The sequence below is a fragment of the Dermacentor silvarum genome, chromosome 7, assembly GCF_013339745.2.
Source record: "Dermacentor silvarum isolate Dsil-2018 chromosome 7, BIME_Dsil_1.4, whole genome shotgun sequence".
Taxonomy (NCBI): Eukaryota; Metazoa; Arthropoda; class Arachnida; order Ixodida; family Ixodidae; genus Dermacentor; species Dermacentor silvarum.
In genome coordinates this window covers 121,863,296-121,886,025 of record NC_051160.1, presented here as the reverse complement: position 1 = coordinate 121,886,025, position 22,730 = coordinate 121,863,296, and the positions used below count along the sequence as shown (strand labels likewise).

General features: G+C 46.9%; 1 pseudogene; it reads right to left on the bottom strand.

The window, feature by feature from the left end:
• Positions 1-15,257: 15,257 nt before the first annotated feature.
• LOC125946953 (uncharacterized) lies at positions 15,258-16,338 on the bottom strand (annotated as a pseudogene).
• Between the last annotated feature and the right edge of the window lie 6,392 nt (positions 16,339-22,730).

The window sequence follows — 22,730 nt, the reverse complement described above, 5'->3', positions numbered from 1 at the left end:
TAGAAGGCGCGCAAACGCGCTGCAAGCATGCTGCCGCCATTTCCAGGACGTTTCCAGGACGCTGAAATTAGGCTCCTGATCCACAGCGCCACAGTTGCCCTTCAACTCGACGCATATATTCAACGCACAGTGCGCATACATTCAAGTGTGCGCCGATTCACTTATTCTTGACACGTTCGCGAAAGAGTGGGCGTAAGATTCCGGCGTAGTTGAGGTGGATGTGTGTAGGTATTCTGCGCGAACCCTACTATGACAGGAAGCGGAGCTATTTATAACTCCCTTTATCATTGTTTAACGAGTGGTACTCACTCTTGATGACGTACCGTGGCTGAAGTTTCTGCATCCTCGAAAGCCGTACATCTCGAAGTGCCCGAAACACGGTACGGACAGTCCCAGCCGCGGTCCGCGAGCTTGGCCACACATATTCATTACATTCCTTAATATGCCAGTAACTGTTTTTGCAGTCAACTACTACATACGTCTTCATTCCACATGATTCAATCCAGCCTGATGGAGCACAGTGCGTTAGCGAAATCTCAGTTACATTTCCGACAGCTCATCGCACAGAAACACGGTAGAAGCGGTAATGGTTTCGTATTCGTGCGCGGTCGCTGATGCGACGTACGCCTAAAGCGCCGTCTCGTTTCTGTAGAACAAACTGCTCGTTTCTCTAGAACAAACTTCTCCGCGAAAAGGGTCAATAGTTCTCGTTCTAATTCACGTCCGATAGCGCAGTGTATCTAGGAGTGGCGCGGTAGGTCTCGAAAGCGGCGTTTCAAACCATCGACAGCGGGGCTAAAGATGCTCTATGGGTGCGGTACAAAAAGAATTAAGCAAAAGAAAACCCGGAAAACAAAGAGCGTAGTTATACGTTTTTTTTTTTTTTTTTTTTTGGGGGGGGGGGGACGCATATTTACCTTTGCTGGCTCCAGTGTCTTCACACAAACGCTTGGACAGAGGAGAAAAAAATGTCGATATCTTCTTCTGTGACATTGTAGCGCAAAATTCCGGGCAATCGCTACGCTGCATTGAAGGGCAGATAAGCGAACTACGGAGGACAGGGGCACATATTAGGTTGATCTATTTACTGTTTAAGTTGATCAACATTAGACTGCACACTGGGACACTCTGACAGGAGACAACATAAAACGCAAAGAAAGACGGCGTGGTCTCAGCTTGGTGCGGCCCTGCGCGCCTCTGCTTGGATGGTTTTGTAGTGTGCTCAAAGGAAAGCGCGGGCCGATGTGTTGCATGTTGCTCCCGAGCGGAGGCGCGGCACGACGTTCCTCCTGAAGTTTCTCCGCCGTGCGCGACTGCAGACGGCGTTCTTCCTCGGACTCTGGTCTTTCGACGCATTCTCCGCTTTTGCATGGTCCCGCTCTCGCTGTCTGTGTTCGCGTTGTCTGTATTCACGCTGCTGCTACCGACGCCTCTCCAATTGGTTAGATTTTTATCCGGCGTGAACGCGCTACGCTACACGCCTGGCTTTTTCAGGTAACGGTAAGAGGCAACCGATGGCACTGGGGCACTCTGACAGCAGACAACATAAAACTTAAATATATAAACTCCTAAGGGGGAACTAGTTAATCAGGCGCGAAGGCGCTCGCGCGGACATCGGCGTACTTCACAAAAGGGACGTCCTCTCGTTCGCGCGACGCCGCGGACGGGACGAGTAAAACACGGCTGGCGCCAGGAGGTCCAAGATGCATAAGAAAAATTAACTAAGGTAACTTAGCGACACAACACCCCTACGGAAAACAGCTATGCTTGTGAGCGAGCTAGCTTAATTACTTCTACATGACTACTACCATTGGAAATTGCGAAAAATACATTTGAAGAATGCTGGTGGCCGTATTTTTTAGCGACAAGCCCATTGCCCTGTCAGCGAGGGGCGATGCAAAAATCTGAGGGGGGGATCAGGACATCCGGACATCCCCCCTGGATCCGCGCCTGGTTGCAAATACAAAAGCCTGAGACTGTATGCAATGGTCAACAGCACTCGCTCTTCATATTCACACAAAGCCCTCGAGTGCCCGGATGAATTGTTTTTCGTTTTCGTCTTATAAGAGCGTTCGAGGCTCTTCCATTTATTTTAAATAGCACTTGAAGCTCGGTCATCACAGACGAAAATTCTGTGGTGATCATCAGAGCAATTGCTTGCCACATGGCCTTTTTTGTCCTGTGAAAAAAAAGTCATTGATTAAAAATTGGAAATTCCAGCACATTAAAAGCTGCTGAAGTACGCTCACAAGTGCCTAAGCAAACAAAGTTGAAGTTTGACTTTTTGTTAACACTTCAATGAGAAAGTAAATGAAACTTGCTTAAGGCCGCCTTTTTTCCCAACGAGAGGATTTAGTTCTGTATACTTTGAAATGAGGAACCGGGTCTTCTGAGCACTCCAAAGCTCGGCCTCGGGGGATCTGGATCGCTCCTTCATCGGTGCGGCGCTGAGGTCCGCAGGTGCTGCCTCTATGCAGGTGGTGCTGGTGAAGCTGCTTCTTGAGCGCTGACAGCGCGTCGGTGTTGGTTTCTTGAAATATAACTGTAATGACAGTCCCATCCGGTGACAGAAAATAGTATCGCATTGAGTTGTAGGTATGTATCTACTCTGGACTAACATATTCGAAGCTTCACATGCAGGCTCAGTAGTAAAGAGGAGCGACTTGTCAACCTACGCACTCAAGACGTAGATGTACATGTACATTCTTGTGACCTAGTGGCATGTACCCACTCTGGGCGATTGGCCAAGAATCGGGTAGTTTGTAGGAAAGTGTAAAATAAGTCAAAAGTTCATAATAGGTGAGTAATAATCGAAAGATAAAGATTGTAGAGCCTGCATGATTTTACATAAATTAAAATTCTACCATAATTATAACAAAACAGTTCAAATAAAATTCTGCCATAATTATAACAACAGTTCAAATTCAATTTTAGTGAAAGGAAAGGAGGCCTAAAATTTTGTATTCGGAGGTTAAATCTCATTGATCTTAAAAGAAAATCTTGGATGGTAGCACTAACCTTCCCATCGCTATGCGGAAGTGTAGAGGCACCCAAAGATAGTACATTTAACAGTTAAGTCTATTCCAAGAAGGCGGGGTGGTGTTGGTAGGGTTCGTTTTCTTAAGCTAATAAATCGTCGACAAGAACTAAAACGTTCTATGGTCTCATCTTCACTACACGTATGACAAATCGGAGAGGATGCCAGAATGCCACAGCGAAGCCTAATAGTTACTTCAATTTTTTCTCGATTGGCATACGAGTTAGTTGGATGCAGTATAACAAATAAACATTATCTTCTTTCTTTTGTCGCAGCCAACATTTAAAATTTTTACGCACGTTACTACGTACTTGCTATTCCCTCCACCTTTGCTGCATGGGAAACAGTGCACGATAAATTTCTGGATCAGAATAACATGCATTTTGTACACTTCAGTACTGGCATATTGACGAACAGGTACACTGCTATAGCTAAGCAACGAACACATCAAGTTCATCATATTCACAGGCGTTGACAGCTGAATTGAAGGAGCTTACAACAAGAAATTGACCCCATGTGACTAAAAAGGGTTAACATACCTGGCATTCTGTAGGCAAAACCATCGCCGAAGGGAACGCGGGTCCCATCCTCGTTGATTACAGGGGTAACCTACGCTTGCGCCCCGTCTACAAGTACAAACAGCGTTAGCCAGTCGTTCGCTGACATCGTCTGCTGTGGTCTGCTCGCAAGTGTGCAAGCTCGTGAACCGCGTGTGCACCAACGCGACACCACCGGCAGAGCAGGTTCTGAAAATTCCTGAACCAGCGCTGGCACCTTTGCTGCACTTTTTGAAACGAACGCTAGGGTGCAGGGGTGCTAAGCTGCACCACTGAAACGAACGGCAATGTGCGGCACCGCGTGGAGCTGGTTCAAGTGGTGCAGCTGAATCGAACGGACCCCAAGTGATCGCTTGAATGAAAACTTGGGGCACGATATTGCTCAAGAACACCCATACATGCCAAAGCCAACCCATGCAATGGATTGTAAGTACATCCATGTTCAAAATGCTTCCATCGTATCTTCCCTATAGTGTATCGATTTCTGCTACAACTGCTTCCCATTTTCCTTCATATAAGGGGGGATGGATAGCTAGCTCAGGTGTACTACTACTACTGCCCGTAGCTCTGTCATTAATAAAGCAAACTCTACCAAATTTTGCAAGCTGTTTTATTGGATAGTTCGCTAAATACAGAATGAATTTCGTGTGAAATTGTGAAGCTATGATTAAAATGTAAAACGATATAATTTTTAATTATTTTTATTTTTGAAGAAACATTTTTGAAAAATGCTTCGCGCCTAAAAAGCTGAAAACTCCTGTGGTTGTTGCATGTGTCCAGAGTGTTTTTCTGAAGCAGGAATAACATTTATAGGTATCACCATTGTTTAGTAAAATTATTTCCTTGAGGACTAACTAGACTTTTAAGGCTTTTTTCTTGAAGAAAAGCTTTTATAAAAAATCATGTTCTGGCAGCAAAACCTTTCTTTTGGTTCAGTAAAAACGAATGCTATTCAGAAAGAAGTCACGGAAGTCACAGAGAAAATGTTCCTTTTCTGACAAAAAGTAGTGCTTTGAAGAAAACGGCACTGAAAGTTCGTTTTCGTCAAGTCATAATAAAATGCTCCTGCTGCATAATCTTCAGCATTATTCTCTTCGGCCTGTCCTTTAAAGCCTTTTCGCTCACTCGCTTTGGTTTTTCTTCTTTTCTTGCTCTCCACAGAGGCTTGAAAATCTGCTTTTTTTATCCTGTCCTTGTCCATCCTGCTTAGTGCAGCATCTCAATAGATACCCGGAATAACGCCAAGGACCTTGAGGACTTTCTTTCTGGCATTGTTGTCGTCATTGTAATAGCTGATCGCATCATAAACAGCAGCTTTCACTGTGGTTACTCCAACGAATGTAGTTTTCGCGCACCGGCACCAGATCGAGTAGTTCAGAGATTTGTTTGTGTTCTGTGTGCGCCCATGCAGACACTTTCTGAGGAGCTCAGGGGCAGCAAGGGCTTGAAAATGGGTTTGATGCAGTTCATGAGATGTTCTGGGATATAATTCTTGTGCCGGTAACCTTCTGCGGTGCCCAGTGCAGCGTTTCGGTTGTAACCGCACCATGAGGATTCCCCCATCGGACAAAGGCCATGCTGTGGGTTTTCATCAGTGGAAAGCTTATGAAAAAATACTGTCCAAACTGCCTTTCCCATGACTTCAAGATTATTGGCATAACTTATTTCGCATAACTTCAAGAGCTTCCGGTGCCGAAGAATCGCAGTGCGCCTAACACCTTCCTTTCTGTGGAAAAGCCACTGGCTTGCTGGCATCTGAAGATAGGGTCAAGCTTGTCGCACAAGCTATGCACTGTTCGTTTGGACAGACGAAAATGCTGCCGGAACTGTTCTTCCGTCAACTCTTCAAATGCATCATCTACCTCGGGTCGTCGTCTCTGCGTGACTGCAGCAGCCGCACAGGCGACACGAAAAGGCATGGTAGAGAAAGCAAACGTCATTAGCCGCGTTTACATGAATGCGGCAACTGGCACATTGCATCACATTAACTTTCTAGCGCATTGCATCCATGTAAACGGGGATAATGCGCTAGGAAAGTGCATCACATTAATGCGTCAGACAGGGGTGCATTGAGACGAGTAAGTCGACTTTCGCAGTGCATGTAAACGCGATCGCATTGCATTAAGAATTATACCCAATGCAATTTGCTGTAGATCTGCTGCGCTCGCCGAGCTGCAGCATGGCGAGATGCCGGATGCGTCTGCAAGCGCTGGTTTGCCTTCGATGTGCGACACCGCTACCATCGCACCAGGGGTGATGTGCTGTATGTAAACGCTGGCGCATCGCAATACTCGTGATGCGCTAGGAAATGTGATGCACTAATGTCGCATTCTGTTGCATTCATGTAAACGCGGCTATTTTCTCCAACTGTCGGGAGTGCCGAATTGGATTGAACCAGATATGAAAGAGGCTAACTGTCCCAAGCGCTTGCATTTTAATCCAGTCCAAGCCGTCTGTTAGCCGTTCTGAACCTTTCTATTGGACCAGACAAATGCGGCATCGGTTCCGTTGCGTTCGTCCGATAGCAGACGACACGGAGTGATTGACAGCAGCAAGACGTCATGGCTCACGTGACAATTAACGTCATCATGTGCGTCACAGCTCACATTGACCAATTGTGTGTGGCTCAGTGGAACGTACCGCCTCTGTTCTATTTTGGAACACGTACAAGATTGCGGCACAGCACAATCACTTACTGACAGCTGGAACATTGCCAGACCTTTGCTTTTGGCTGCTTCCTCAAATGTACACAAGGCAAGTGATACCATGACAAGCACCAGTCGCACATGACAGTCATATTTGTCTAAATCATCTTTGCACATTCCCATTTTTGCAAAGTTTTTTGCATCATAGTAGACTTGCTACAGCTGCCCAGGCACCCTCGGAAATAAACTTCCCACATGGTTGATGTCGACATCTTCGTCCATCACAGCACAGTGTACAAATTCTGGGCTTTGTTCTACATCACTTTCTTCTAGTTGCCTGCCTTGCATCGCAGCTTTTGCGTTATGTTCTCCTACCAGCCAGCTCAAAATACTTTTTCTTTTGTTCCTTTGAGTGAGATTAAAAAGGGGCGTGCTCTGCGGTGGCGTTCTTTCTTTTAGGAAGGCCGATTACAGTCAGTGTATGGCCCTTTGGCTGCCCACACTTCCTCATAGGTGGTGGCACTTCAATTTTGCTGAGGGCACTAGCAGACTGGTACTATCGTGGAGCTTATTGCAAGTCAATGCTTTTTTTTAGTCACAGTAGTCTCGCCATTGTCGTCCATGATGCCTTGTGCAAGCAGAGGCTGACCGGAGCCCTTCCTGTGGGTATCTGTTGGTCCATCCTGCAAATGTGCCACTTGCAGATTGACGGCTGTATCAATTTCACAAGGACTTGGGCCGACGTCGGGAGTTATGTTATCTCCATCCTTGTTTGAAGCAACTTCACGGTCGTCTGCCAACAGATTGACAGAACATTCATCTCTCGTACATATAATCAGCATGGCGCTTGGTAGTTGCCCTCCAGAAATGTCCCACCCCCCTTCACTTTTGGCTGAAAATGGCACTTGCACGCCACACTAATCTTTGTCTTCAATAATTGGAGCCTGCAAATTTGCCAGCAGTGCACACATGTCAATGATTTTGCCAATGTGAGGAAGTAGACATTCTTTCTGACGATATCCTGAAAAGCATCATGCGCTGTATGCACCGCTCAACATGTATTCTTGCACTTGCCCTCTTGTAGATCCTCGGAAACTCATGTGTGAAAGGCTCATTTGGTCTTGCAAAGATGGGCATCTGAAATTTTAATCCTTGCTCCACAAGAGGACTCCTGATTTTGAGGAAAGCCCTTGTCGGCGAGCACAAGGCCCCCTGGCTCAAGCATGTGCAGTATGCCACAGTCAGATGTGACTAGAGAGTCGGTGGCTCGACCACCATAAGGCCTTGATACATAGCTTATGATGCCCCTTGGCGTTATTTCATACAAGGAATTCCACAGTGTAGGTTCCTTTGTAGCTGGAATACATGAGCACTTTCTCTTGGACAGCGCCTGTCGCCGCACAGGGCACTTCTCTGCAGTCGATGATAACCCTGCAGTTTACATAGTGGGCTTTAAGCAGTCGGGCATCATCAGCTGTGTGGTCGACCGTGACGGCCAGTAATGTTGCATGGAGAGTGGCAAGGATCAGCAGAAAATGCCTTGAACATGTGGTTCTGTGCGAACCAAAAAGCACGAGTTGGACAAGCTTAGCTTTAGTTTCATCAAAAAAAGAAGCAACTTGTTTGAAGCATTTGTGCTTTCCTCATTCCCCTGAACACGGAGTGCCATTAATACCTCGCAGCTTTGTAAAAACACTCAGTGAAACCCCAGCAATTCACTTTAGAATATCTGAAGCTTTTTTCACTGGGGCAGGATGACACACTGGCGTAATCGCTGAATCCTGGGCTCGAGGTCTGTGGTCAACGTTCGTAGGGTCACATGCAGCCTCTTTGATTTTGTGGGATGTTCCCCGTGGTGTATCCTTGCTTTAACAATAGATTAACAGTAGATATAAAAATGAAGCAAGGTGCGGATCAAATACACAAGAATACACTTAACAGTAGTTCACTAAAACAAAGTTCAAGAGAAAACAAACGATGTCATATGCGTCGCCGGGCAGCAGCAGCAAGTCCATAAACCGTGAAGCTGCCGCACAGAGCTTTCCCGAAGAATGCTGGTGAGCCGATTTTGTTGAGGTGGATGCAATTGCTGGGCTGGGTTTTCTGGGAGTCTAGATCTGACCTCTCTCATGCAGGTTGAGCTAACTTGAGGCGAACTACCGTGAGCTTCGTTGCAGACGGTTTGTAGTCTCGTACGTCGAGTTACTTGGAGTTCCGATGTGGTTAGGCAGCCCAGGCGATACTGGACGTCACTAGCCCCTCGACTGCTTCTCAGCAGATTCAGTCTCAGCGACTGCTTCTCAGCGAAAAGGCCGCGCCCCTTTTAATCAGGGGTGAGGGAACGGGTGATTCCCCCCGCTGTCAGAGGTCGCGCCTCTGCACTGCACCATATTCTCGGACAATACATATGCTGCTAGCAATTTGTGGACACGGTGTGACACGGCGTGATTTGTGATCACGTAGTTTGGGGTTTCCGGAAAGCACTTGACCCCTCCCATCTTGGCAACCCACTCAGGGCATGCGCGGGGCAGAGAAGACACAGGGGTTTGTAGAAAGGACTCTTGGGGCATGCGTCAAGTCGCACCAACAAAAAAAATAAATCGCCCTTTTTTCGGCTGCTTGCCCGAGTAACTGGCAATACCCATCTTGCTCGGCCGTTCTTACGCCCACGACGTTTTGGCGCCTGTTAATCGGCGCGTCGATGACTCGAAACTATGCTGCACCTTGACACTGCCCCAAACTTTCAGAGTATTATAACATAATATTCCCTTGCACGAGTGACATTTTCAAGAAATAAGAAAAACACCGTTCCTTGTATACATATTATACACATAATATACAACATGTAATATACAAAAAAATAATCGAACAGAACACTACACGTCTATGTATACAACACCAAAATCCTCCAACTTAACTGCAGAATGACCCTAAATAAAGCATAATTAAAATATCATATGCAGCACAAATGCCATGAACAGTCTGTTTGTACTCTACATCCGTTATTAATGCACGTACTAGCGCCACTGAGATCCTCCATTTCACAGATGTACTATCAGAGTCGCTCTCACCTTACGGTCAGAACTTTTACGTGCGACTCATGCATTAAAGAAATTAACAAAAAAATATTAGATCTTGCGCAAATTATGCGCTCAAGACTACAAGATTCACACTTGTTATTAGTACTTCCATGCACTAAATGAAACTCAAAAAGCTGCCATGTTCTAAATACACGTGCGAGACACGCAACAACGCTCTGCTTCTTTGTGTCCGTGCAAGACACGCTTTAAAGGAACGGTACAAACGCTTTGTAAAAAGGCAAAGTTACACAGCGGCTCCTTCAAATAAAGCGCTTTACTCAAAGAAAAAGAAAATCTCGCGGACACTCCCGTAAGGTGAACTGACACTACAGGATTCAAACAAATAACCTGAACTTGATGTTGCAAGTGTATCTCACCTAAAAAGATCCCTACCTGCTAAAGAAAAGAACGACATATCCTTCAGCCGTACTTGAGGTGGGCGCGGTCTGAAAGCTCGTTTTGTCAACGAGGGCATATAAAGGGTACGTAGGTCATTCTCCTTGCCGCCGACCCGCGACACTTTACATACAGGCAACATGCCTTTTGTGCGTCGTGCTACGACTTTGCTGCCACACTTGACTAATTCGCGTTGCCTTACCGCCTCGCTCTCCTGTGCCATGCCTAGTACACCTTGCAAAGAACCAAACGAGGGGGAACATATTGGCCCCCTTGCTTTTGCCCACCTCCGCGCCGAACGGCCCTTTCTTTTCTTCCTCATCTGGTGGCTAGGACGTGCTCTTACTGGAAACATTCCAATCGACAAACGCGCCCTTCGAACTCTGACTGCGCTCCCCACAGGGTTTTGTGCCTTTTAATTCGGCTGCGTTGCCTTCTCTGCCAGACTGTGGCATTGCTTCTTTCTCCTAGAAGGCTTTCTGGTACTAATTTCCAAGCCTTCCGCTTGCTACTCGTGATGACCGGCACGCATATTGCCGGTCACGATTGCCACCTCAACCGCACAGCACAGTCTGAATGATTAGCTAGTGAATCATTCCTCTCATTGATACCTCGACTGGCAGAGAGCTTCAAACACTTTGGGACAATGCCGCTATTTTCCTTTGCGCAACGTAGCTTGCATACCTGGTAGCTGACCTCAACTACACTGCCCAGCCTACATTGTGCTTTGGAGCACTTTCTGACCGATTTGACTCTACACTGGTGCTCTTGTCTAACGAGTCTGTGTCGCTTTGGACTACTTCTGCAAGAGCTACCTTTGCGATGTACCCCCTGGATACTGTGCCCAATCGTCCACAGCTGGCCTAGCTGCTTCTCTAGTACAGTCGAAACCCGTCATAAAGAAATCGCTGGGGAAAGCAAAAAATTTCGCTTTTGCAGAAATTTCGTTAGCGCGTGAATGAGACAGAAGAGAAAAAATTATTGCCAAAAGTCAGTCAGCTTACTTTGCCGAGCCTTGCCTTGCATCACTTTTACTGCTCTCGATTCGCTTTGCAAAAAGTGGTCCATTGCCACGTCATCGTCGTGCTCACCGAAAAACGAATGAATTACGTCGAAGGCATTCCACACATCCCGCGGGTTCGCCGTCTTCTCATGTTTAGGTATCTGGTGGTCGTCGGCACCTTCGCAAACGCTATTTATGATGACCTCATCGGTCATCTCTTCATGCACAACACCTTCATCCACACGAACAAACTCGTCGATGCTGAGGCCATCCGGAACACCGTCTGACACGGCAGAAAGTTCATCCCATGCGCGGGCCAGCGATGGCGGCACTGCGCAGTCAGCACTGTCGAGTGCGCCTTCAGGTGAATCTTCCTGCGATGCCGCTGGATCAGTGCCTGATGCTTGCCACGTGGCAATGAAGCTGGCATGTTTAAAACAATTAGCTATCACGGTTGGCGATGTCGCAACCCATGCGGCGGCCACCATCTCAAGCGCCATGTCCACTATGGTAGGACGCTTCAACTGGAGGTTCAGCAGCAGATGCTGAATTAGCCTCTGTAGGTGCACTTGACGCTACGAATGACGCCTTGATCGAGTGGCTGCAGCACGGAAGTATGGTGTACTGGAATGGGGCAGTGTGCTGTCTGCAGCGAAAACCAATGGCCGATTTGACTCTACACTGGTGCTCTTGTTTAATGAGTCTGTGTCACTTTGGACTACTTCTGCAAGAGCTACCTTCACGACGTACTCCCTGGATAACTGTGGCTGATGGAATGACACTACCAGAGGAGCGCTGCGATCGACCGGCGTGTAGGGAGCCTACATGTCGCGCGCCTCCGTCTTTTAGGGTGGTGACAGCTAGGTCCAAGGTTGCCTAATGGCAGCTGTGGTGGCCGCCAAACTTGACGGGCCCTTAGTCCCCAGCGTATGCCTAGCCCTGCTTTGAGAAAATATGCACGTTTAGGGACTATCAACAAAGCAGCTTTTCAAAAGCGTCCTCCTGCTGAACATGGTCGAGATTGCAGGACTGATCGTTTACTGCGGCATTCATGTCTTCGGTAAGGGCTATTCGTAGAAGTACGCGAGTACGCGTTGTTTCATGTCACCAGATGTGGCACAAATCTGGTGTCATCTCGTTTCTCATATTCAGAATGTTGCTAAAGCATAACTTTTCCCAGGTGAGTTCGTGCGACAGACAGAAAAACATATGAGCATTATCTACTAATCTGTATGCATTCTTGCGCAGCTTCTCTGTTTCACAAAAATGATGTTTCCTTGGTGGCATTGAAGTAACGCGTCTCGCTTTTATCTCTGTTCTTCGACGTCGTTTTTGACCCAGAAAACGTATTTTTCTTTTCTTTAAGGTAATTGCTTGAGGGCGCTGGATCAAATAGACCTTCATAATTTTTCAGTTCATTTTCTTTTTAAAATTTTGATATAATTGTTTTTCTTACTTTATATACGTATATATATTTAAATTGTTCCTAATAGATTCTAAAGCTACCAGTGTTCTACATTTCTGCTATTATAACAATCACATGTGTTAACTTTGCCAATTACGCATTTTGTGCAGATGCAAGGCGTTACGGAGATTTTGCTGGGGTACCCCGCAAAGAATGCTTACACATTAAAATTATCGCTGGAGCAGTACCATTCTCGAAATAAGAAAAATGGTACATGCAAACAAGACCACAATTGCACTACCCTCAGAGTCAATCCCCTGAAGCACTACACACAAACTGGAGAACTGAACGTGCCCAATGTATGAATTTAACACGTAGCCATGCATTTATTGAAAAATTTTAGCGAGGTTGCTGTTGCAACACAAAATAGGGCATGTGTGGCTCAACAGCCTGAGTTGGTATACCCTCAAGCGCTCTTTTATTTACACGCCTTTTAGTAGGGAAGACGCACACAATTCATGCCAAGTTGTTTTATTGCATTGCTTGCCTGACATGCAAAAACCCACTCGACGAATAACGGGTACATGGGAAATCCAACAAGCATACAAACATATGTCCGAATTATGAACAGTAGTATCAGATTTCAAACAGCACTTTGCCCAACAGGGAAAGGCATATAAAATATTGCTCATTTGTGACATTTTTAAGTGCATGCACTGAAAAAAACAACCTGAGAACGCAGCGGCTAGGAGCCAAATTAAAGCCAAAATAAGCAACATAAGTGGACAATGCTGATGCGAGCAAAGCAGAAATAACCATTTTACGACAAAGCAGCTGAAGAATAGTTCGCTGATCACAGTGGGAAAGCAATCAATGCGATAATACCTGCACCAGTAGTACTTTGAGCATGGACACATACATGAACAGAAATATTGAAGAAATCAACCGACATAAGAAAGTTACCCCAAGTAAAACACTGAAAATTACATGACATGGTTAAAATAATGTACAGAATAAAAACATGTCGTGAGCAACCTGCACTTAACTATGACTATCGAAAAGTTAATAAACTTTTCAAACCAAGTTAATGAAAGCATGCCAGTGTTTCTTGGTTTTGGGTACCTTTTGCAGGCTGGCAGTGAAGAGCAAAAAGAAAATTTAACAGGAAAATATTTTACAACTATTTTGAACACACACATCTCACACCTATGTAATTTTATGCAGAGAAGGCATCAATGTCCCTTGATCATCAGTGTGTGCCATTGAAGTTGCGTAGAGTCCTTAACAAATGCACAGTCCTCAACGAGTCAACACACAGCTTCTTGTACAGCGGTGAGCACTGTTAGGGTGAACACGCGAGCGCGTGGCCGACGGCACTATCAGCGCCGCGTAACAGCCATCGTTGGAAACATTGCACATGCGCAGCATGTGCTTTGCGAAACACTCTTTCCACCGCGCGCATCACGTCATCGATACGCTTGTTCGTCGTCTGCTAGCCGCATTTTTTGTTCGCTGAGCTGATACCTTCTGCATTTCAAGGTCCATCTGGATTGAAGATTGGCGCGTGAAGGAAAAAAGTGAGTGTAAGAGGGATAATTATTAAACTTTTTATTCAAGAAAATTGCACTTTTGCAATTCAAGTTAAACAAGACCATGAGAACAAATATAAAAACATGAGCAAATCTAATAGCGAGTCATGTGACCACTTACAGCAACGACTTCAGCTATTCTGGACGGTAACGAGTCGTAAAGTGATCGAACATATTCCCGATCGGCTTTCAGCCTTTCCCACTCGTTGCTGACTTGCGCCCACAACTGGTCCGAAGTCGCGGAATAAAGGGGCTTCCTTGCCAAAGAAGCTTTCAGACGGCCCCACACGTTTTCTATCACATTCAGGTCCGCTCCTTTCGGAGGCCATTCCAGTAGCTGCATGTGCTGCTCCGCCTGGAACTCCTTGACAGCCCGCGCCGTGTGTATCGGTGACCGGTCCTGTTGGAACAGGTAATCACCGTCTGGGAATAAACTGCTCGCATATGGCAACAGCACATTGTTCAAAATGTTGCAGTATTGTTCCGACGATAAGTGTCCACGTATACGTTGCAGGGGCCCTAAACCATATCTTGAAACAGCACCCCACACGTTCACACTCGATCTCCCACTGGCAGAAACACCTTGCACGTTGTCCGGGTCGTTCCTGCGTGGCATTGTGACGTTAACTAAAACAATTGCTTTTCAAAGCAGGAAGTTTGCCTCACCGTGTGCCTGGTAGTCTCCAAACACGCAATCTTTGGTCTTGTCGCGTCAAAAACGTCGACTCATCCGAAAAGATGACGCGACCCCACTCTTCTGATGTCCATGCTTCGTGCAGCTCAGCGAACTGCCGTCGTGCGTCCTTGTTTGCCGCCGTTAGTAGTGGCTTCTGCGCTGCGACGCGACTGCGAAGGCCCGCAGTACGCAGGCGACGTCGAACAGTGGTGTCCGAAACGTCCAAATCCAAGTCCTCGCGTATTGCTGGGGCTGGCAAGAAAGGGTTACGAACAGCAGCTGCAACTATGAGGGCGTCTTCATCGTCTGTGGTAGCTTTAGGGCGGGGCGCGCGGGGTGCATCCTGAATGCGACCTTCATACTTGTAGGCTTGAATTATCCTGTTCACAGTCTTCAGGGGCCTATTAACTAAAGCGCCAATATACCGCTGGGAATAACCTTTCAGGGAAAGATCGACAATTGAGCGCCGTTCATCATCGGGAACTCTAGCCATAATACGATCTGGCGACAGAATGAACGGCTGCGAAAGATGTTTGGTTGTTTTATATACGGCGTTGCATGCACAACAACTTTGAAGGGAACGAATAGACACGCCCCCATAGATATACAAGTTTTTTTGTCTTGTTCTGTTCAAGCACAGATGTTTAAAGAAATCTTAAAATGCAGGATGCATGGGCTTAGAAAACAAAAATGCAGCTAGCAGACGACGAACAAGTGCATTCATGACGTCATGCGCGCGGTGGAACAATTATTTCGCGGAAGGCGTGATGCGCATGCGCAATGTTTCCAGTGATGACCGTAACGGGGCGCTGACAGTGCCGTCGGCCACGCGCTCGCGTGTTCACCCTAACAGTGCTCACCGCTGTACTTATGCCCTGCAGGTGTCTTTGCATAAAAAAAATTGGGTCACAACTGCAGCACTACTCTGAAGTCTAAGCCAACTGCAGAGCTATTCAAAGTTTGCATGCTGCATTACCCGTTGTGCATGCTGTTGTCGAAGGCAAATATTCAGTCTAGTTCTTGCATACTTTTCGAGAAGCATCTTCTCTACTTTAGGCTTGTGCAAGTCGCAAGATCCTAAGTGCATTTTTAGACTTTTGCAGGGCATTCAAAATGCTAGAAAATGATTCCTTGAGCTTCATGACTTCATCCATTTCTGCAAAAGTTTTGAAGTTCTCTTCACAATCTATCAAAATACTCATTACAACCTGGCTTGGTTGAATGAGGTTTCCAGAATTCTTGACATATTCCTTCAGGTGAATGAGGCTGCTCTATTCAACAAAAGAACTGTCCATCAATACTTGTTGACAGCTCTTGCAGCTGTCTATAGACTTCATAATAGACTTGAGAAGAAAACCACCCACATAAGCTATGATGTCACACTCCGCAGTCAGATCAATTACAAACAGGTTCTCCAACTCTTCAGACTGCTGGCTGGGGTCTTCTGCCAGCTTCTTCAGGCTTGGATCAAGGGGGTCAGCCAAATAACTACTGTCATCAATGTTGTAGCTAGAAGACTTAGGTGTATGCAGAAACTGACTAACACAAATAGCCTTCAGTGCGCATTTCACATCGTATGCACTTGGTACAGGTTTCTTGAGCCTCACTACTGAGAAAACATTCTCAAGGCAATCCTGGATTAACCTAGGAGTGAGGAGGTACAAGTATCCGTGCTTCTCCAGGAGCTCCTCCGACAGGCGCAGTACAACAGTTGTCGACACCAAAAGACCGGCTTGAGATGGCTTCCAATGTGCAGTCACTCTCATGTTCATTCGACTGAATGTGGCACATGCAAGCTCCAAGGTTGTAACTGCTTCCTTGTGCTTTGCGGGATCAAAATGGCTTAAAGCGACGATGGGGTGTCGTGATGACATCAAAGTGTACCACTTAGTCACAAGGTCAAAAAACCATGCAGTTGCTTCTGCTTCCGGCTTCAAGACGTTTTGCTTGATTAGATACCGAATGGCCGAAGGTGCTTTGCCGAACATTTGCACTGCGATGTTTACTTTCATTTTTGTGAAATGTCGGTTGCTGATGTGAAAGTCCGACAGTTTATTAGCAATTTTGAGGTCCTTGTTGCTATCATATTCAAGAACAGCCTTAACATGTTCAATGCTAACAGTTCTTCCTGGGGATGCCATGCTCCTTTGCCGTCTCAACCGCCAGGGTAAAACTGCCTGCACGAAGAAGCTGACCGCAAATAGTGTTCAAAACGTGAGCAGGATAGGCGATGAACCCGCACCTCCACCAGATATGTCACGTAGGAAGACGCAGACGAAAAGCTATATACAAGTATATTTACAAAGAAATGCGCCGCACTTGGCCAAGAAGCCACAGCCCGCACTAGCCTCTAATCTTCGTCATCGTCTTCACACTGCTCGCCTCTTCATCAAGGCAAATACTGTTCCATAGCACTATAGCTCCCTGCCATCCAAGGGGGGGTGTGCAACAGAGCAGACAGTTTCTGAGTGTCTGTGGCTTGAAAGTCCAAGGAGGTGCCACACTGCCCTGTTTGCTCCTTCCATGTCACTTGTCGCAACAAGCACTCTCAAAGAAACTTGAAGCAGAGCTCACTTAAATTATACTAGCTCCTTCAAAATTCTCCCGTCAACTGAACGACCAGTGAAGTGGTAAGCGATGACTTGCTTTCATCTTGTGTTGCAAACCACCAACCATAAACGCAAGGGCATGGTCGGCGACATTTGCGGTTGATTCCGGTAGAGTCGTACCTCTAAAATGACAACCGAGGGAGCGATCATGTTCGAAGTCGTGGCTGATCTCCATTTCGTCCATGAAGAGCACACAGTCTTTCTCGATGTCTTCCATTGTTTCTGCGTTACGTTTTAAAACTTCCATCACCTCAGTAAGGATGCCAGGCAGGAAGTGAATGTTCTGCATTCTTCGAATCAAGGTCCTGTTTGAAGCAGCAGATATGACGACCTGAGAAATTCGTAGCCTGTCGTAGCGCATGCATGCTTGATCTGGAGAGCTACTTGTATAGTCTTCCGCGACCACTTGCGAATCCTGGTTTTTGTTGCCAGATCCTTTGTTTGATCTGCAGCAAGAAATGTTGATGATCTTAATGCATTTAGTTCTTGCTGAGCTAACTTCATTTTCTTGTTTAGACTCCGTACTTTTGACCTGGCTTGCTCATGCAGTCGTAACAAGTTTTTACACTTCCTCTTCAGGTCGCTATTTGTTTTTCGCAGCTCAGCATTTTCTCCGTGCATCATCAACAATGTGGGAGTTGCGCCGCCTCCAAAGATAAAGGCAGCTGGCATGGTGCTTTGACCATGTGGAGAAGCAGTACTGTCTGCATCATATGCTACAATGTTGGGACGGAGATGTGGCAGAATGGCTGCTGCCGCACCATCACGGCTGGACTCGGGAGTGCCGTCTGTGTCACTTGCTACATTGTTGGGAGGCACATTTGGTGGAGAGGCGGCTGCTAACGCATGATGACACCTCAACTCGCGAGTGTTGTCTGCACCATTTGCTGCCTTGTCGAGAGGACTCTTGGGCAGAGCATTGTGGTCAGGAATCTTTACGTCGCCAGCATGTAGAGGCAGCTGTGGAACGTCTCCAGATGTGCAAACACGTTTGATGTCAGACAAATTTGCAGGTGTCAAGGCACAAGTAGCGCTTCTTCTTCGGTGTTTTGAAGTGGCTGGAAAAAATTAAGGAAGCTAACATCACTACAATGAAATGTTTGCCTATGCGTTTTTTATTTAGGAAACAACTTAGATACCCATTTTCGCTTTGCAGAGTAAAAATTACAAGGAAAATGTTAGCAGTTTTGTTAAATGAAACGCACCACCTAAGGCATTTTATGGATCGTTTCAGGTGATTCGAGTAAAAAAATGAAATAAAATATGAACAAGATACCTTCGTGCAATTGGGCTATAGTTCAGATGTTTTTTTTTTTTTGCAAATATAAATTAGATTGATGAATGTCGAAGTGAAGTGGAACTTTTCTTTCTCTTCCAAAATAGATTTTATATGTGTACTTACCAGGATAGGAAAACAGTTAGGACAGCATTCGCCCTCAGCCTTTTTATCCATCTAGCCTGTACCGTTTAAAACTTGCGTCTTCAAAATGTGCCTAAAATAAAAAGGCGGCAATCTTAACAAAATCATTTGAAAACACAATAAGTTGTTTCAGTTGCTGGAACCTAATGTAATGAGGACTCCAATGAAAAATTTATTACATACTATTGTTTGCAATGAAATATTGAGGCCATGTGGTCTACCTTCCCCAGTGATGCACCAAATAACCGACAGAAAGCGTATCTTGAACCATTCTAATATTATACTCGCGCCAAAATTGCAAATTACCATATACATATCCAGTTTGTTTTAAACAGTGTGTGAAAGAAGTAGCGCCTTACATCACTATGAAAGACACGCGAGTGCATAATTATGTGCTCGTTGAACGAAACATATTTAGTCTAAATCACTTGGTTGTTCGTGCCTAAATCACCATTAGCGATCTTATCGTTAAATCACCACGCCCGCCTCGGCTGCGGGAGGCTGTGGGTTCGATTCCCACCGCCGCCGGGCACCCACTGGTTCAAAAGGGTACAAGCGTACCCCGGCCTGGCGTTCAGCTTCCTTCAGGGGTGATACACTTGGGAAAGGAGCCTGCGCCCTGAATTCCCGTCGAAACCAACGTGAGCACGGAAAACAAGTGGTGTCTGGGCCGCTCCCATGGCGGTCATTTCCCATGTGGCGCCCCAAGCACCTATTGAGGTGGGGGCACCTTCGGGTTGAGGTCAAACACCCCTTTCCAAGCGCTGAGGTCCCATAATGGCCGAGCACCAGGCCGGGAGCGTGCTTGTACCTATTTTACCGGTAGGTACCCGGCGGCAGCACTTGCCTCCCACAGCTGCGGCGGATGCTCGTCTACAAGGCCGTCTGTGGATGGACAAGAGGCGCCCAGAGACAACAGCTGAAATCTCTATTGGGCCCTCTTTCGAGATGTGGACCCCCACGACAGCCGAGCACCAGGCCAGGGGACATCTCTACCCATGAGAAAAACCGGTGGGTTCCCGGCGGCACCGTGATTTGAACTTGGTACCTCCCGCAAACGAGGCGGATGCTCTACCGCTAGGCCATCGCTGCGGTGGTCAGAAGTATTGGCCTGCCAAAAAGTATCCCCCCGACCTTACACGGTTCAGTCAGGGCCGGGCACCCTTCCCAGGACCTTCACTCATACTGGGTGCAGCAAGGCATGCCGGCCTACCGAGCCACCTCCCAGGGCCGGGTCGCTAGCCAGAGCTATACGTCCTGTACCCATTTACGTTGGGTCATCGTCGGATCGAAGTCCTCCCATCGAGCGTGACTGCCCACCCTACTACTGTCACCTCGTTGGTCATTTTGTGGGCGACCCACGTACTCGAGTTGGCGGGGGCGTTAACTCCCCGAATGCCTCCCGTGAAAGGAACCTCTGCCGGGTGCCGTAGCGTCCTCGAGCTTGGTGATTCCCTTGTACACCAGGCCTCTGGCTGGGAAGCCATCTCTGCCCTAATATTAAAGCAGTTGGGTTGACCGCCGGCCCTACCCAGAGGGCCTACCGCATCAGTGACAGGAGGCCTGAGTCCTGACATCAGGAAACTCCCGATAGTCACCTTACGGTACTATTCCCAAACCCGAAGGCTTGGTTTCGCTTCCTCGTCCTCTTAGCCACTTTACAGTGTTGCCCGCGGCGTCCCACGTGGAGGGGGGGCGAGGTTCGACACAGGCAGCGCTTCCTTGATCGAGATCACCGGCTTGGATTACACGAGAGTGCCACCTCTCGCAGCGAATTCACCTGTGACTTGTGTGGATCTCCTGCACCGGTTGAAGCAACTGCACATGCTACCTGTCTAGATTCCACTCACGCAGCCTCCAAAGAGCTGGATTACAGGGGCTCGCAAGTTCCCCCAGCTTTAGAAGTCGAGCTTGTCCAGACGCTTGGGATCTAGACATACCTCGCCTCTCATCCCGTTACCTACCTCTCAGTGGTTACGTCGGCCTCCTGCTTGGATTACAAGGAGGCACAACCCTCCCCGGCCTCAGGTAAAAGCTCTCGCATTGTGCTATGTCTACCATTGACCGACGTGCACGGCCTCCGAGAAGCTGGATTACAGAGGGCCGCCACACCCTCTAGCGTCAGCTAGCCAAGACGCAAGTGTTCCTCCAGACCAGGCACACGGCTTATGCAACACACCGCAGTGCCCCATCCTGACGAACGGGTGGAGATCCACCTGTGACTGGACCAACCACCTGGGCTCCGCTTGGATTACAGGAGTGCGCTTCTCCCGCCCATAGCGTGGAAGTGCAAGCCACAGCGCCGCTGTGGTTTGTAACAAGCCTTTACGGCCAGGCTTGTTTGAACTACGTTTGACAAGTTCGGTTGACTGGAGAAAAAATCCTTGCAGATCTCTGCACGACCGATCGCTAGCAAGGGAGGACGCTCAATCTCTCACTTCTATTACCTACTGGTATCAAAATTGATCATGACGTCTTACTAACTGATGCGCTATGGGAATTTTTATGTAGAACTTGGTGACAGAAAGTTGGAATGGACAAATGAGCCCTCATACGCAGTTTGGCAGTGCACGACATCGGTTTTTATCTTTTGCAACCAGACCGGTCAATTACTTTTGATAACATGGTATAAGAAAGAATCATAATCATAAATTCCACCCCCATGTGGAATTTCAGCACAAACAACACGGTGAATTATTTTTTTAGTAGATCCAAAAAATATGCAGCACACTACGTACAAAGCCGATTGCAGAACGTAACTGAACGTTGCATAAAACTCTGAACTGCAGAGAATTCCAAGATTGGAAATGTGGCTGCCAAGTTAGAACATGTTCTACAATCAGGCGTAGTTATGAACATCTACGTTTCATGCCTTCTTAATGCGGTGTAATGGAACGCATACCCTCCACTTGCGTGCACGCTGCATTGCCGTTCGGCTACGGGCGGCCATCGTGGGCAGCTATCAGTCCAGGCTCGCAAAAAACAGACATATAGAGCACTTTGAAAATGTAGAATATAGCAATAAGTACCAGTGCAAATACATGGTGAATCGAGGTATAATACAGCGCAAACACGAGAAGCCGCAGTGGGCTCCCAGCGGTCCCTTTTCACTTGCACAAGCCAGTGCTTTCTTCGGTTAGGGCTAGCCGGGAAGCGATACATTCGTGTGCCCTTCCTACAGTGGTTCATGCATTGCAGAATGCAACACCCGGTCATTTTCAGTGCTCACACAACTCTGAACGTGCTCGCCATGCTATAATGGTGCCATTAAAGACTTCCCGTCGGGAGCGAAAATCACAGCCAGTCAACAACAGCAAGACGACAGCCTTATGCGCACGGAGACGGCATGCCGACTGGGGACCAAGATGGCGCGGCAATGTGTGCTGGCAACACTGCTCAACGGCGTGCGGCGGCACAAGCTAGGTCAAAGAGTGGCACCACCCTAAAAGACGGAAACGGGGGACATGTAGGCTCCCTACCGGCGTGCCTGGCGCGCGAAATTTAAACATGTTGTGGAAAACTTTCTACATTCATAAACTAAAACGACCCCAAGGTTCTGTTCTTGGGCTGTTATTCTTTTTGATCTTCATAAACGACATTGCTCAAGAGACACCGGTAAAAATCCGTTTATTTGCAGATGATTGTATCCTATATAACGAAAGCTACAGTTCTGATGACCAGGTTTCTCTTGACAAATCCTTATCCCAGATTACAAAGTGGTGTACTTCGTGGCAGATGCAGATAAACCACAGCAATACGGTAGCAATGACACACGTAAGATGAATCCACTAACTTTCGCTTATAGTATCAGCGGTAACAATCTGTCTGCAGTTTCAATTTACAAATACCTAGGGGTAGTTATTACATCTGCTCTTCGATGGAATGATCACGTCACCTACACAAGAAAGCCATGAGACAACTAGGTCACTTACGGCGAACACTTCCCAAAGCTTCGAGCGATGCAAAACTTTTGGCCTATAAAACGTATATTAGGCCAACACTCAAATACGCTGCGGCAGTATGGGATCCGCACACAAATACAAATATAAGGAACCTAGAAAATATTCACTGAAAGGCAGCTAGGTTTGTTTTTAATTCCTACAGCAGCAAAACATCGCCAACTGCTCTATTAATTTCTGTAAATCTAGAATCCCTACAAGCAAGATGCTATCGCGAAAGGATAGACATTCTACATGATATACCATGATAATCTTGGAATCGACAAAAGCACGTACTTAAACCTCTTATGCAGCATCCCACTTGTTCGTTTCACTCAAAAAAAGTTTGCGAAATTTCTTGCAGAACTAACACTT